This window comes from Sitodiplosis mosellana, unplaced genomic scaffold (assembly GCF_009176505.1).
Source record: "Sitodiplosis mosellana isolate CC-2019 unplaced genomic scaffold, AAFC_SMos_1.0 Smas_scaffold_4, whole genome shotgun sequence".
In the NCBI taxonomy this organism is placed as follows: domain Eukaryota; kingdom Metazoa; phylum Arthropoda; class Insecta; order Diptera; family Cecidomyiidae; genus Sitodiplosis; species Sitodiplosis mosellana.
This window is the reverse complement of record NW_022595247.1, coordinates 419,880-432,961: the sequence shown is the minus strand read 5'-3', so window position 1 is coordinate 432,961 and position 13,082 is coordinate 419,880. Positions and strand designations below refer to the sequence as shown.

Below are 13,082 nucleotides of genomic sequence, written 5' to 3'. Positions count from 1 at the left end.
AGATTTATCGGTATTATGATCGGATCTCAATAATCTCTCAAAATTATTAGGATGGTTATTAAGATACGAATATGGCACAGCTATAGTTGCGTTTGCTTTTCTCATCATTTGGTGAATTGCTTCCTCCCTTAGTTTGGTGATGCTCTGTTATTTTTTTTCACAGTTGGCTGAGTTGAAAAGAGCTTTACATTTTCCCCATAATCCATTCACTAGAGCGCTCGTCGAAATGACGAATGTTGGCGCTTTTTATTTTGAATATATAAAAAATGTACAACACCAGAAGTGAATTGATGGTTAGATTTGTGTACAGTTATAATGTAGCACATTTTTTCTTCGGTTTATTTTTTCGTCAATTTGTGAAACTTCATGTGCGTTTTTTTTGTTGCCGGCTCTGTCCGCTATTGCTTGGTTCGGAGGGCAACCCGTTGAATTTACCACGGTTTGTACATCGGTAAATATTTTATACCAAAGTTTCCTTACGCACACATACGCCTGATGTGAATGCATAAATAAGCTTCATTTGAATTGAATGTGTGTATGTGGCATGCACAATGGCCTGGAAATTCAACCAAGTCAGCGATTTTGATTTCTTTGCTAACAAATGAACTGTTTCGCATCCGCAATCGGAAGAGTACGGGTTTGGGAAAAAAATCAGTAGTACAGTACACACGTAAGGACAACGATAAATATCGACAAGTTATCAATACTGGTTGCGGTGTACACTGTGATTCTGTAGCAAGAATCACGCAAATTAGTGAAAAATAAACAATTCGAAACAACAAAGTTCAATCGACTTGGGTGTTCAGTCGACTCGAAGACACCTTATTACGATAAAAACAACGCTTTTACACCGAGCGAATATATATATATATTGGGAAAACAGAAGAAGAATACAAAACGTGTAGTACATGAAATATTATTTTCACTTGGTTGTTCAGCACACAATTCGCCATTACACACTATGCCAGAGAGAGAGAGATTGAATGCTTTTATGCTTCGAATGCAAAACTTTAGATTTTTATGTCGATGCGTTTGTTCGTTCATTCATTCTTTTGCACGAAGACACCAAACACATACACACACATACAAAGTTAACTTCTATACACTTGTTTTTGCCTTTGTCTCAACATTTCACCCATCGTTTGCTTCGATTGTTTGCAATGCGTCTTTTGTTCACTCCGCTAGCTTTTTTTTCGTTTGTATAAATTGTGGTCTTTATTTCGCTTTTGTTTGAATATTTCATGAAAATGAAGCGTGACTAGATTTTTCCCTCTAACTCTTTTTCTCTCTCATTCTCTCATCTGTGTGATACTTTTCGTATCACGCTCTCGCGCTGGTTGCTTTTGTTATTTTTTCTGTTTTCCTGCTCATCTTTGGTGTTCATGGATTTCGACATTTATTTTCATAGTTTTGTTGATGGCTATTTTCCCTTGACAAACAATGAATGCCGTTCGAAAAATGGAATCTCATGAATTCAAATATTGCTTGCATTCTATTTTTAGCCACAACACAAAAGAAGTCCGTTTCTTTTCCGAATTGAATCCATGGGACATTGCCGCAGTAGAGACTTATCCATGTACTGTTTCGATGGTGGCAAACAAGTGCACGTATGTGTGTGTGTTGCGGCCATTATTTTCTTTTTCACCGAATAAAAAAGCCAGAGATAGAGAGGAAAAAAGAGCAAATGTCGAAAGCTGTACATTGTCTCAAACTTCATGAATTTGATGAGGTATGTAAAGTGCTTCTAACGCAATCTGGGCATCATTGATTAGCTAAGCGCCCTTTTTTTTGTGTTGTCATGGTTTTTTCTGCTTCAGTTTTTATCTTCAAAGTTCATTCGATTTTCGGATTAAAAAGCATCTCATGCAATTGTGCTGAAGTATGGCTTAGGGAGAAATGATAGATTTTACAACATCCATCATACTCTGCACATCGTCAGTGACAAAAACCCATAAATTTCGACGCATTCTTTCGATGTCGACTATTTTTCGACAAATTAAATTCCATCGACTTTATTCACGACACATAATATTTTTTATGTATAAAAATATCTGAATTTCAATAAACATTTGCTGAAACTTGGACATTTTTTCACTAAATTAAACGAAAATCTACAAAAACTGGTAAACTCCATATTTTTTTCGCCTCAAATTTAATGAAATAGTTTTGAGTGGATGTGTCATCATGCATGGCACGTATTTTCTAGCCATTTTATGAATGCCACATTTTTTCCGATTGTTGTTGTGGAGACGCAATTAAAGTGTGCTTTTTCGGCTTATTAGTGTCTTTGGTAAAAAAGAATTTCCATACATTTTCTTTTGGACGAGACCATATGAAAAGGGTCAGTCGAAGTGGAAAAAAGTATGCCATTGAATAGATGAGTGTCAGGTGTTCTACCTGACTGACTATATCGCTGAATTGGTACACAAAATGAAATTATGTGAAAGGGCCTTTTTCGCACGTCACTCCTTTTTTTCATTCTCAATCTCGACCGGCCACCACCAACAGAAAAAAAAGAATTCGTTGTGGTGAAAAGAATTTTGTATGCGGTGTGATGAGTCAAAATGGAACGAAGTATAAGAAGAATGTCAGAAGTAAAGAGTGGATTGAATGGGCTACAACGTTGCAAAGATTGAATCCAATTTTTAAGGCGGGCAAGAGAGTTTTTTGGTCAATTTTTCATCTTCTTTTTTTGTTCCGTTGGGGTTTTTTCCATCCTTTTTCTTCAGCACTGATGAAAGAACTGTAGATAAAAAATTTCGTGTGCAGAGCGACGGGTTGTTGGTCGTTTCCCTCATATTTGGTGTGTACGCATGCTGTGTTTGTGTTTCATTTTGATGTGTCCCGTTATTTAATGCTATCGTGAGTCACTTTTTATCGTTCGCCGATTTCAAGCTCACGTATCAAGCATTCGCGTATACGTTCGCACTTTCATTCGCGCCCACACTTTTCCATTGTGCAAAGGACAATACATGTTGTGATAGTGTTGTGTTTTTTATACGCACAGTATCCAATACTTCCGTTGTTCTGATATCACTTCGAATGCATTAACACAATCCACATCCTAGCAGCTGAAAATCGTTTGATATAAACCATATAATTTAGAGGCTGAATCGGGATGCCAGCATGGTGAATAATAATATGGTGTCTGTGCACACGCACAGGCACACTCAAACATATATGAAATGTCAGAGTGTCGTGTCCATTCACTCGGATATATATTTTTCATATATGGTCGACTGTGGTGTATTACGGTTCGTTCAATGCGAGTGAATCGATGCAGCCTCAAACCGCTCTGCTCTCAGTATTCACTTCATTTCGACAAGCCCACAAATACACATCAGCTCGACACATAGAGAAAGAAAAAAAACCACACATATGATAAACTAAAACTTTACCAGCAGAAAATTTCTGAAGCTCGACACATGAGCCCGTTCATAAGAGTGAGAAACTGATAGTAAAACACTGGAGGAGAGTGATAGTAGCAGCGACAACAATGGCTTGATATTTCGTTGCGTTGACGCTTTGATATTAATGGTAATGGAAAGGTTTTATTACCCGACCATTTCTCTGTGTCTCTCTTCTTCTCTTTTTCACTCAGTCGACAGTCGATTGGTTTAGCCGCCTTGGGCAATTTGAGAAATTACTGGCAAATCATTCCCCAACAATGTCGCAATGATTGTGCCGCTTCTCTGACTCAGTCACTGAACGCTTCGTATGAGCAAGAGCGCACATATACTCACGTTCCGGCATTAAGTGCTAAGCTTTGAACTAAAATACACATGATTATCCGGACTTTCATTCCAAGATTTATTTGGCCCAGCATATTCTTCATCATTACGCACTATGCTCTAATTTCTGCATTCCCCAGGCGAATTCTTCCCGATATGTGCTCGAAAAGCAAAACTCTTTTCGCTTAAGCCTGAAAATTAATCTGAACACAAAATGCTGAGATTCATTTTCTTCTTTTGTCGTCGAGAATTCTGTACATATTGAGTCACCATTTCGATTACGCGTCAATATATATTGTGACAATACGACGGAGATGAATATCGTGTGGTTGTGTATGTGTGTGTGCAGATAATAATCGTGTGCAAAAATATCAAGTTCATGGAACAATGGAGGCGCAGAAATTTGTACATGGGCATCAGTTATCGAGAGTGCTTTGATTAAGTGGTGACATCAAACCAATTTTAATATAGAATTATTTGAATGGCGTTTCCGATGTGCGCTGAATTGGTGAACGAACGAGCGAACAGTAGTTCCAATTTCTGATATACACACACACTAACACATGAACTGCGCTGGCTTCTATGCGAAAATAGAATCGCTGTTGACAGGTCGCAGCATGGGCATGATTTATATTCGTTGTTCGCACCAGTGGGCCCAAACTTTGATGGATACACACACATAGTCTTTTTTATCATCATGCAAACGCGCGCAACACTGAAGCGCTGAAGTGAGCAAAAAAAGCGCGAGCGAGAAGGAGGGAGAGAGAGATAGAGAGAGAAGAAAAAAAAACCAAAGCGCGCAGTTAGATCAATAAAAAATTTATGTTCGTCCAGTTGATACACACAGCATAAATACCAATTTTTCTGCTTTCACATCACCCATCCACAATAAATGCAATGTGTAATTTAATATCGCATTTTATTGCAAGACGAGTAGGCTAAAAGGCATGCATTGCTGTCCAAAACGGAACGTAGTAATGGAATGGAACCGAATCGAACGACAACGGGAACTGTACATCAAACGACAAACTCTCTGTATAACCACTTGACACTGGTTTGGTTTTAAATTGCCATCGTAACAATTCACTCGATCCACTGGCATCACATACATATACACGCATGACACTTGCATCGCCTGCAATAAACACCGTTTATTCGCATATTGCCATGCCAATTAGAAGTGTTTCAATAAAAAAAAACACATACACATTTAAATTGTATCACACATTGTATGTGTCAAGCTGGCAAATATACCGCCATATGACGGCGACGGTCGCATCTCGATCTCTCTCCTGCTGACGCTGCTGCTGCGGCTGCAAACCGTTTGATATGAACTCAAGAGCTATTACGTTTAATTATAAAATAATAGCTTGCAATGATAATTTTGACGGGTATAAGGTGAAGTGTGTTATTTGCTCATTAAACGTCAAAATGTCTCGTACATAAAATCCGAAAATCTTACGCCATTCACACACACGCACTCACTGTTGATGTAAAAATAAATAGACATCAAAAGACCCTCGACTCATTTCAATCAGCGGAATTAACGCGGTTGAAGCAATCTGGTTTTGTGCAAAACGGTCATTGACAGCATCAATGGGTGGAACAGGCTGAATGACATCTTGCTCAAATCTTGTTGGTATGCAAATCTTCCACCAGAATTATTTATGCGTAACTCATTTCAGTCTACGTCAACGATGCGGGATACGGAGATGGGCGAATTTGCTATTTTTCTCCTTTTTTCTTTCTCACAAGCCAACTATTTTTGTCGGGTTTTTTGTGCTTATTTCGCAAATGGCCCACATTCCATACAACAGACTGTCAATGAACCCATTTTGACGCACAAACAAACCAAAATGGACTGCAAACTATTTTCCAATAGTAAAGTGCCTGTTTCCGGACTCTCTCTCTCTCTCTCTCTCTCTATCGGCAAAGCTGCTGTTTTTCTGACATGTTTGGATTAAGCTGACGCTGTTACCGAGCCGAATTTCAGTTTCAAACTGACTATTAAATTGTGCTCCGTCTAATGGAAAATTGAAAATGGCTGTTCTAATCGATGCCAATTTCAATCGCGGAATTCATTTTGACTAGGGATAAGTGTCTATTATGGATTTTCGGTATTACATGCGCTTCGATAATCAAAACTTAGATTCCCCGTTCAAAGTCCAATTAATTGCTGCCCGCATGAATGCTCTAAATCCAATGAATCAACTAGCCGATAATGGTTTAAATGAAAAGTGGGCTTTTACATTCAGCTAATTTGATTTATTTGTAAGCTTCTAAATAGCATATTGTTCGTGTTTCCCAATTTGCGAATTGTAAAATGGACCGAATTTCCGGCGACAACGTTTAAATGCTTGATGGACGGGGCATCCAGTAAACTTTTCATTATTAAAATTAAGCACCTGCATGAATGAAAGCACATCAAAAATGGGATAATTTAATGAATGCGTGCAAATTCCATTTGAAATTGAAAGGCCACCGAAAGAATGTTCGTAATTTAAGATGGAATTTTGGAGTGAAGAGGAAATGAAGACCGAAAATCTTCTTATCTCTAATGGAAGAGAGAATGAAACCACAACAAATGGAATTTTGAAATCAAAATCTGAAAAGTTCAAGAGCATCATGATCCGGAGCATTTCAACCAACTGACGAAGTTTAAAAGAGTGTGCTCATTTTCCGCACGGTCGATTGTGCAATTTGTAGCATTTAGGAAAAAAACAAGATGCAACAGGATTCTCTTCGCTTGCGTTACTCCCAATCTCTTTATCATTCTCACTCTTCCCAATCTAGCGAAGGATATTGAAATAAATGAAGTGCAAAATTGGAATCTGATCGGTTTTTCCTTTCACTTTGGATCTCCGCACTGAGAAGCACGAAACAAGACGACAACGGTTAAGTACGCAAATTTTTGCTCATGCACATCCTAAACGACTTATAGAATTTGTTTCACTCGCTTCGTATCTGCCTTCGAACTAACGACGGATGCTTCGTACAACTGTGAAAACCAATACCGTTCACAGCTTATTGGATTATGGCGATTTCGACAAAATGAAGGAATTTTTCTATGTTCTTCATGCATATCGCACCACACTGACAACAACGACAAAGATTACGACGACGCCAAACGAAAGAAGGAGGAACACAACACCGAAAAAAAAGAAATACCACAATATTTTGCTTATCCAGCTATCTGTCATAAAATATACCGACGATATCTATGCCAACGACCTTATTACATCGAGCCAAGTAGTTACCTTCGAAATGTAACATTTTCTCCAAAGATATTGATAAACTTCGTTTTTCTTGATTCGTCGTTATTCGCATTTTCTCTTTCGTTTGCTTGCGCTTCGACATCAAATGAATACGTTCAGTTTTGCCATGAAAAAGCGTTTGCTGAAAAAATTTGTGTACGAAAACAAAAAACGACATCAAGTCGCAATTCAAAACTGGACGTTTTGTGCACAAAAACCAATGGTTTGTTGCACACTTCAAAACATTTTCAAACAGATTAAGTTTTTCTCATTATGCAGCGAATAGCGAATATTACATTTAAAGTTTCGTCGAACGCAAAACGAGAGAGAAAATCCGACATCATTATGAAATTCGTTTCGTTTTTTTTTGCTTTCTTTGGCTTTGTCTATATATCGAAGTCTAGCTCTCTCTCTCTCTCTCTCTCTTTCTCTATATCATCTTGAAGAGTTTGCAATTGAGAGTCGGAAGATATAGAGTCAACGGAAATGAGAGATTTTCATTATTTGATGCACGTTAGCGCATTTTCAGACTTTTTCAGCTTAAGCGTTTCAAACGCTTCATCATAAACAGTGGGGTTTAATGAAACTAATGAGAACTGCTGTTCTCATGCTAAAATTAGGGTACATAAGCTGTGTGTGTGTGTGTGTGTGTGTGTTGGTTCCGTTTCTTCTTCTCCTTCTTTTTCTTCTTCTTTTTATTTCTTTTTTTTTACTTTTCAACATGTTGAAAGTTTTCAACAGCATCAAATTTTCAGAATACGAGACTGATGATTATGATGATTTCGTATTCTGTACAAACTGATGCACATCAGATGAAGAATGTTCAGGTTAGACGAGATGAATCGCTGCTCGGAAGCATCAGCATTAGGTGATTATGTATGCCAAAAAATATGTACACATAATGTACAAAAGGTCCCATTTGGAAAATGTAAATGCCTTTGAAATCAGCCCATATTCTATTAAAAAACTTTTCACTTCGCCCGTCTCAGCCAGAGCTTGGCAATAGGCAACTGGCAACTGGCTTTGAAATCGTATTAGAATTTTTCGTAAGCATGGCTGTGATATACATCGAAGCTCGAATATATATTATTATTGGAAAGCAGCTCAGAAGCATAAATTTCCGGATCAAATCGCATTTTTAAGGCTCCTCCACACATGCATTCTCAAGCGTGTGTGTGTATGGATGTGGCAATGCCTTTTCTAGGGGGATTTCTCACACAAAAAGTTTGAGCAAAAGTGCAAAAATTTCTATCATTTCTTCTCTTTGATTGAAATTGTATGAAAATGTACTGAAATGACGATTTTGCTTGAATAAAAGTGTTCTGGATGTGGGTTTTGGTGGATCCTCAGGATGGACCAGATCCAGTTTGACATTGCCCTGGCCCATCCTGAAGATCCACTTCCAGAACCGGGAGCAGTTCTGAACGATCCTTGAGATCCACCAAAACCCACTTCCAGAACAATTTCATTGAAGCATAATTCAAAAGTTCAGTGTAAATGTACATTTATTTACACGAATCGACAAAAATTGATCGAATCGGACCAAATTGAAGGAATTTTTCAGAATTTATAAGAATTCATTCATTTTTTTCGTGAGAAATCCTCCTAGTGCCTTTTAAAGCTGTTTAAAAGAAGAATTGTTTGCAATTTGCTCTTGACTTGGCCGTTGTTCAACGTTGGAAGGTTGGGGAGAGAATGCCTTAATTGCAATCCAAAAAGTAAATTCATGTGGGATGGAATTCACAGTCAATACCAATTTATTGCCGCTCATTTTTTCCCCTCAGCGAGAAAGAGATCTATTTCCTTCTTTCTCGCCCAATCTTCTATTTTTTTCTCTCCATCAAACGAATATGTTTTTGGGACGCATCTCACTGCTATTTTTTAGCTTTAATAAAATACCAAACTCTGGCTAATAAAAGTGAAAAACGAATACCTCCGAAAATGGTGTGGAACAATGCTTTCAATTTTCAATGCTCAACACCGAGGCATTTGTGTGTACACATTTCCATTGTTTCACGGTGGATTGTTCATTCGTGTTCAGCGGAAGCAAATCATATGTAGCACGTTAATGTTAATGTGAAATTGATAAAGTTCAGTTATCCAATTTCACACACATATACACTTATGTACGAGTGCAAGGTCGTGTGCAAGGTCAAAAATCCTAGAGGGGGTTAAAATTTTTTGGCAGATGGGGGTCTAAAAATTTTGTTAATGGGTGTTGAAAAAAAAGTGAAGACCTAAAAAAAGGTCCTCACTTTTGAAAATCGATTCTATCTAGTGTAAAACAGTCACAACCGCTCGAAGGGGGTCTCCATTTTCAAATCCTAGATGGGGGTAAAACCGGAACCCCCCCCCCCCCGTGCACACGTCTGCGTACGTACACATTTGCTCAAATTTTTCGCACGAAGGTAAACCCACAATGCCGAACAAAAGGGATTCGGTAACAAAGGCATTCAGGATGAGATGAAAGGGCGATAAATCTTAGACGAAATCGGGCAAACAAAACCTAAGAGTGTCGAGATTAAAAATATTAACGACTTTCCATTGCTCAAAACCAACACCGCGTACATACACACAAACAAACAAACTTATACACACACACGCACACACATATACTGAACGCACAACAAAGTTTTGTACAAATCTTCGTAATTGTTATCATGTTCAAGTCACATAAATATACCTTGATTCAGTTCTTGTCTTGCGATAATGCGTTTGCTTTTGCCTTCGCTGAATTCAAAAAACACCGGGAACTCGTGCCAAAAAAACCGCAAAATGGAAAATTTATCAACAACAAGAAAAGAACGAAAAAAGTGAATTTTCCATCGTACAAGAGTCATTTCGAACTGAAGATGGAAAATTATTCGTCATTCGACAACTTTTTCCAGCCACTCTTTTCCATGCAAAACCATGAGCAGAAACAACCGATTGTCCATAAAATAACATATGATTAAACATGCTCATTTCATCTCGGCTTTCGTCGTTCATCGTCCCACTTGGTCTCTGTGTGTTGATGTTCTTATTTCTTTCATTCGTCTCATTCTTGGTATGTAGGGTTAAACTTTTTTTGTCTTTATTATGTTGGTCGTAAGTTTGGTTCGAACAGAAATTTTTTCTTTCATTCTTTTCAGATAGCATCGATCAATGATTTTCCTTCCCTTCCTTTATCGGTTTTGCTATAAAAGGAGAATTTTACTCTCTCTTGCTTTCCGTTTGTGCTTTGCTAAATGTGTTCGATGCTTGGGCTTACATTGGCGAATATGTATTGCTTCATCAAGCACATTGGCTCCAGTTTATACGATTTTGCGTTGAGGCTCACACAAACGGCACGGCACGACAGAAACGAAACGAAAATATGCGAGAAACCTTAGCAGCCCACAAAGACGAGCAGTTTATATCAAAATTTATGTGAAATAGAATGAACGACGAAATTCGCGATAAAAATTGAATTTATTGATCTTTTCCCAGCACTGTTGTTGTTGTTATTAGGGCTTTTTCTTGCTTTCGTAAAAGCAGGAAAATATTTTGTTTGTGTGTGTGTGGATGTGTGCGACGCACAGGAAACTTGTTGAGCAAAAATATTATGTGGTATTATTCAAGTAAATGTTGTATTTATTTTCGGCCATATATTTCCGTCGTAAGTTGCTCTTATATTTTCATATTAAGTTGATGTAATAATGTCTTCAAAAAAAAACTGACTTAAATAACTTTATTGCATGGCAGAGAATTCACAAATCACTTTCAGAGAGATTCGCCTTGCTCTCTGGTGTCATAAACATCAGTGAAGCCCGCCAAGAGCCAGCCCAAAAATGAATCATAATACACTAAGAGAAAAAAAGTTATTATTCAGACTTTTAAATTAGGCCGCAAATCTAATTTTTTTTTCTTGTATGGTATCGCATGCCAATCTTGCTATCGTTTTGTTGCTGTGGTGGCTTGGGGGAGCCAGCAAAAATGTTTTATAAATAAGGCGTTAAAAATGAATTTGCATAATTTTTTCTCTCTCCCTCTATCTCTCTCTCTCTCTCTTCTTTATTCTTTGCCATTGGTTTTCATTATTATTAATTCCCCATGTCGATGGCATTAAATGTGGATTTGTTTGTGGAGTGTTCGCACAACATTTTTGCTCTGTCGTCATTTTTCGTTTATCGTTCACGATACACCACACCGAAACGATAGAAAAAAAAACATTTTGCGCGCAACGTACGCGTAATTGGTAATCGAATTCGTGTGGTATGTATCGCATCTGTGTCCCCAATCAAATCATGTTGTTTTTTTTCTTAACTCGACGACTACCTGTGCGTCGAACGAACGAGCTGGTAAGCGAACGTAAACAACGAAGCACACATGCACCCAATACCTCGATCCAATTTGACCGAGTAGAAAATTGCTAATTGCGAAAAAAATATCCAAATATTTGTGCGAAATCCACCGAAAAACAGCAGACGTAGTAGGCACTTGGAGTGTAACAATTTTACACACGCATACGTATCCATACATTTGAAAGGGGTAAATCGATGGATCTATGACGATGCTCACAGAAAACTATTCATATTTTTGCTTTTTTTCATAATTGTTTCGTTTCAATTTACATTTGAAATTTATTTGTGTTTACATTTTTACCTTTTTTCTCGCTCCTTTTCGGTGATCTTCGGGGAATATGGATGTGGGATTAATACCAGTTGGGTGCTATTGCTGTTATTTTTGCTGCTACTGCGACGACAAAACAATGGTTGAATTCAAAATATTGCCCTGTAATATCGAACGATGGCTATTGAATCGTTTGTGAATAGCCTTGTATGTTTCGCATTCAACGACGAATATAATTACATTTGCATGTAGATCAGATTGGCACTTTGGCACTGTTGAGTGGTCAATTCACCGTTTCACACGAAACTGTTTCGAAAATCACAAAAAAAGGAAATTAGTTGCGTGTTTTTTTTCTTTCTTCTTCTTCTACTGCTGTTGAATCGTTCTACTCGCAAATCACTGTATTTTATGTTTTGAGTGTTTGTCAGGTGAAAAATGTTTGCGTGATTGGAAATAGATGCTCTATCACGCTAGACGCAACATACAAAATTCATGTAAACTCTCGAAAAAGTTAAACTCTTGTTTGGCTCCAATGGATGTGTTTTTATTGTATTCCATTGGCTAATGTCAAATTGAAAAGAATCCGAAAAAAAAGAAAAGAACGTATTATCGATACACATATACACACACTCAGTATTTCTATAAATTTTCACAGTGACACGGTATTCGCTCTCACTAACAAGCAATCACGTTTAATTTGATTTCTATCAACTTTCTTTGACACAAAGTTTTTCTTTCCACGGATTCGATTCGTATTTGCCGTTACAATGTGGAGTCAACAAGGAAAGGAAAAGGGTCGACAAAGCTTGTTTTGTGTCCGGATCAAAGGTAGTCAAGTGAAACGCGAACTTCAATCTCTTCTCGACTAAATGTATTTCAATGCTTTGGATGCTGTTTGTTTTCTCGAATTTTGTGATTTGAAATGTGTGGCCGTGGCGCGTCGCGTTAACACAATCATCACGTTTATATTTTCGTCGTCTTTTTTCTCTTGCTTCTACATTCTACCGTTGTTACTATTTTCTCAGTTTGATTTGTCTTTTTGTTTGTGTTATGCGTCTTTTGTACTCTCTTTCTGTATATTTGCTCCCTTGTCGCTAAAGTTATTGTTGTTCTTCTGCGTCCGATTTTCGTTTGGCAAAGTAGATATATTCTGTTTTTGTTATTGGCGCAAGATTGAAAAATCCACATAAAATGTGCGTTTGCACGCGTTAGACATCAATGTATAAACGCAACAGAATGACGACACAACTTTTACCACTGTTTGCCGATTTGCTGTTTGTGTTGCGACTTGCACTGATTTGCCTCTTTAGTCGAAGTTATTAGGCGCGCATGAGTAAGGGTTTATTCTTGAGCACAAAACACTCTACCGAAATAATCCAACGTTTTCCCTCAACGTCTTCTTCTTTTCACTTCTTTACGGTATTTACGTTGGCACACTTTCTTTGCGAACAGTCAATGATACTCTCTCTCTTTTCGCCGGATTCGAACCAATCACACAATATCATTC

At 37.8% G+C, this 13,082-nt stretch overlaps 1 protein-coding gene across 2 annotated transcripts in view; it reads right to left on the bottom strand.

The window, feature by feature from the left end:
* LOC129566641 (monocarboxylate transporter 10) overlaps positions 1-12,383 on the bottom strand; it is a 68,557-nt gene extending 56,174 nt beyond the window's left edge. Inside the window, exons 1-2 of one of the 2 annotated variants that reach the window (XM_055442735.1) lie at positions 12,204-12,383; positions 11,609-12,045 (exon numbers count right to left, since the gene is read on the bottom strand). The gene's annotated coding sequence lies outside the window, so the exon portion shown is untranslated. The remainder of the gene's footprint in view (positions 1-11,608; positions 12,046-12,203) is intronic. The other variant, XM_055442736.1, reaches the window with a different exon arrangement.
* Between the last annotated feature and the right edge of the window lie 699 nt (positions 12,384-13,082).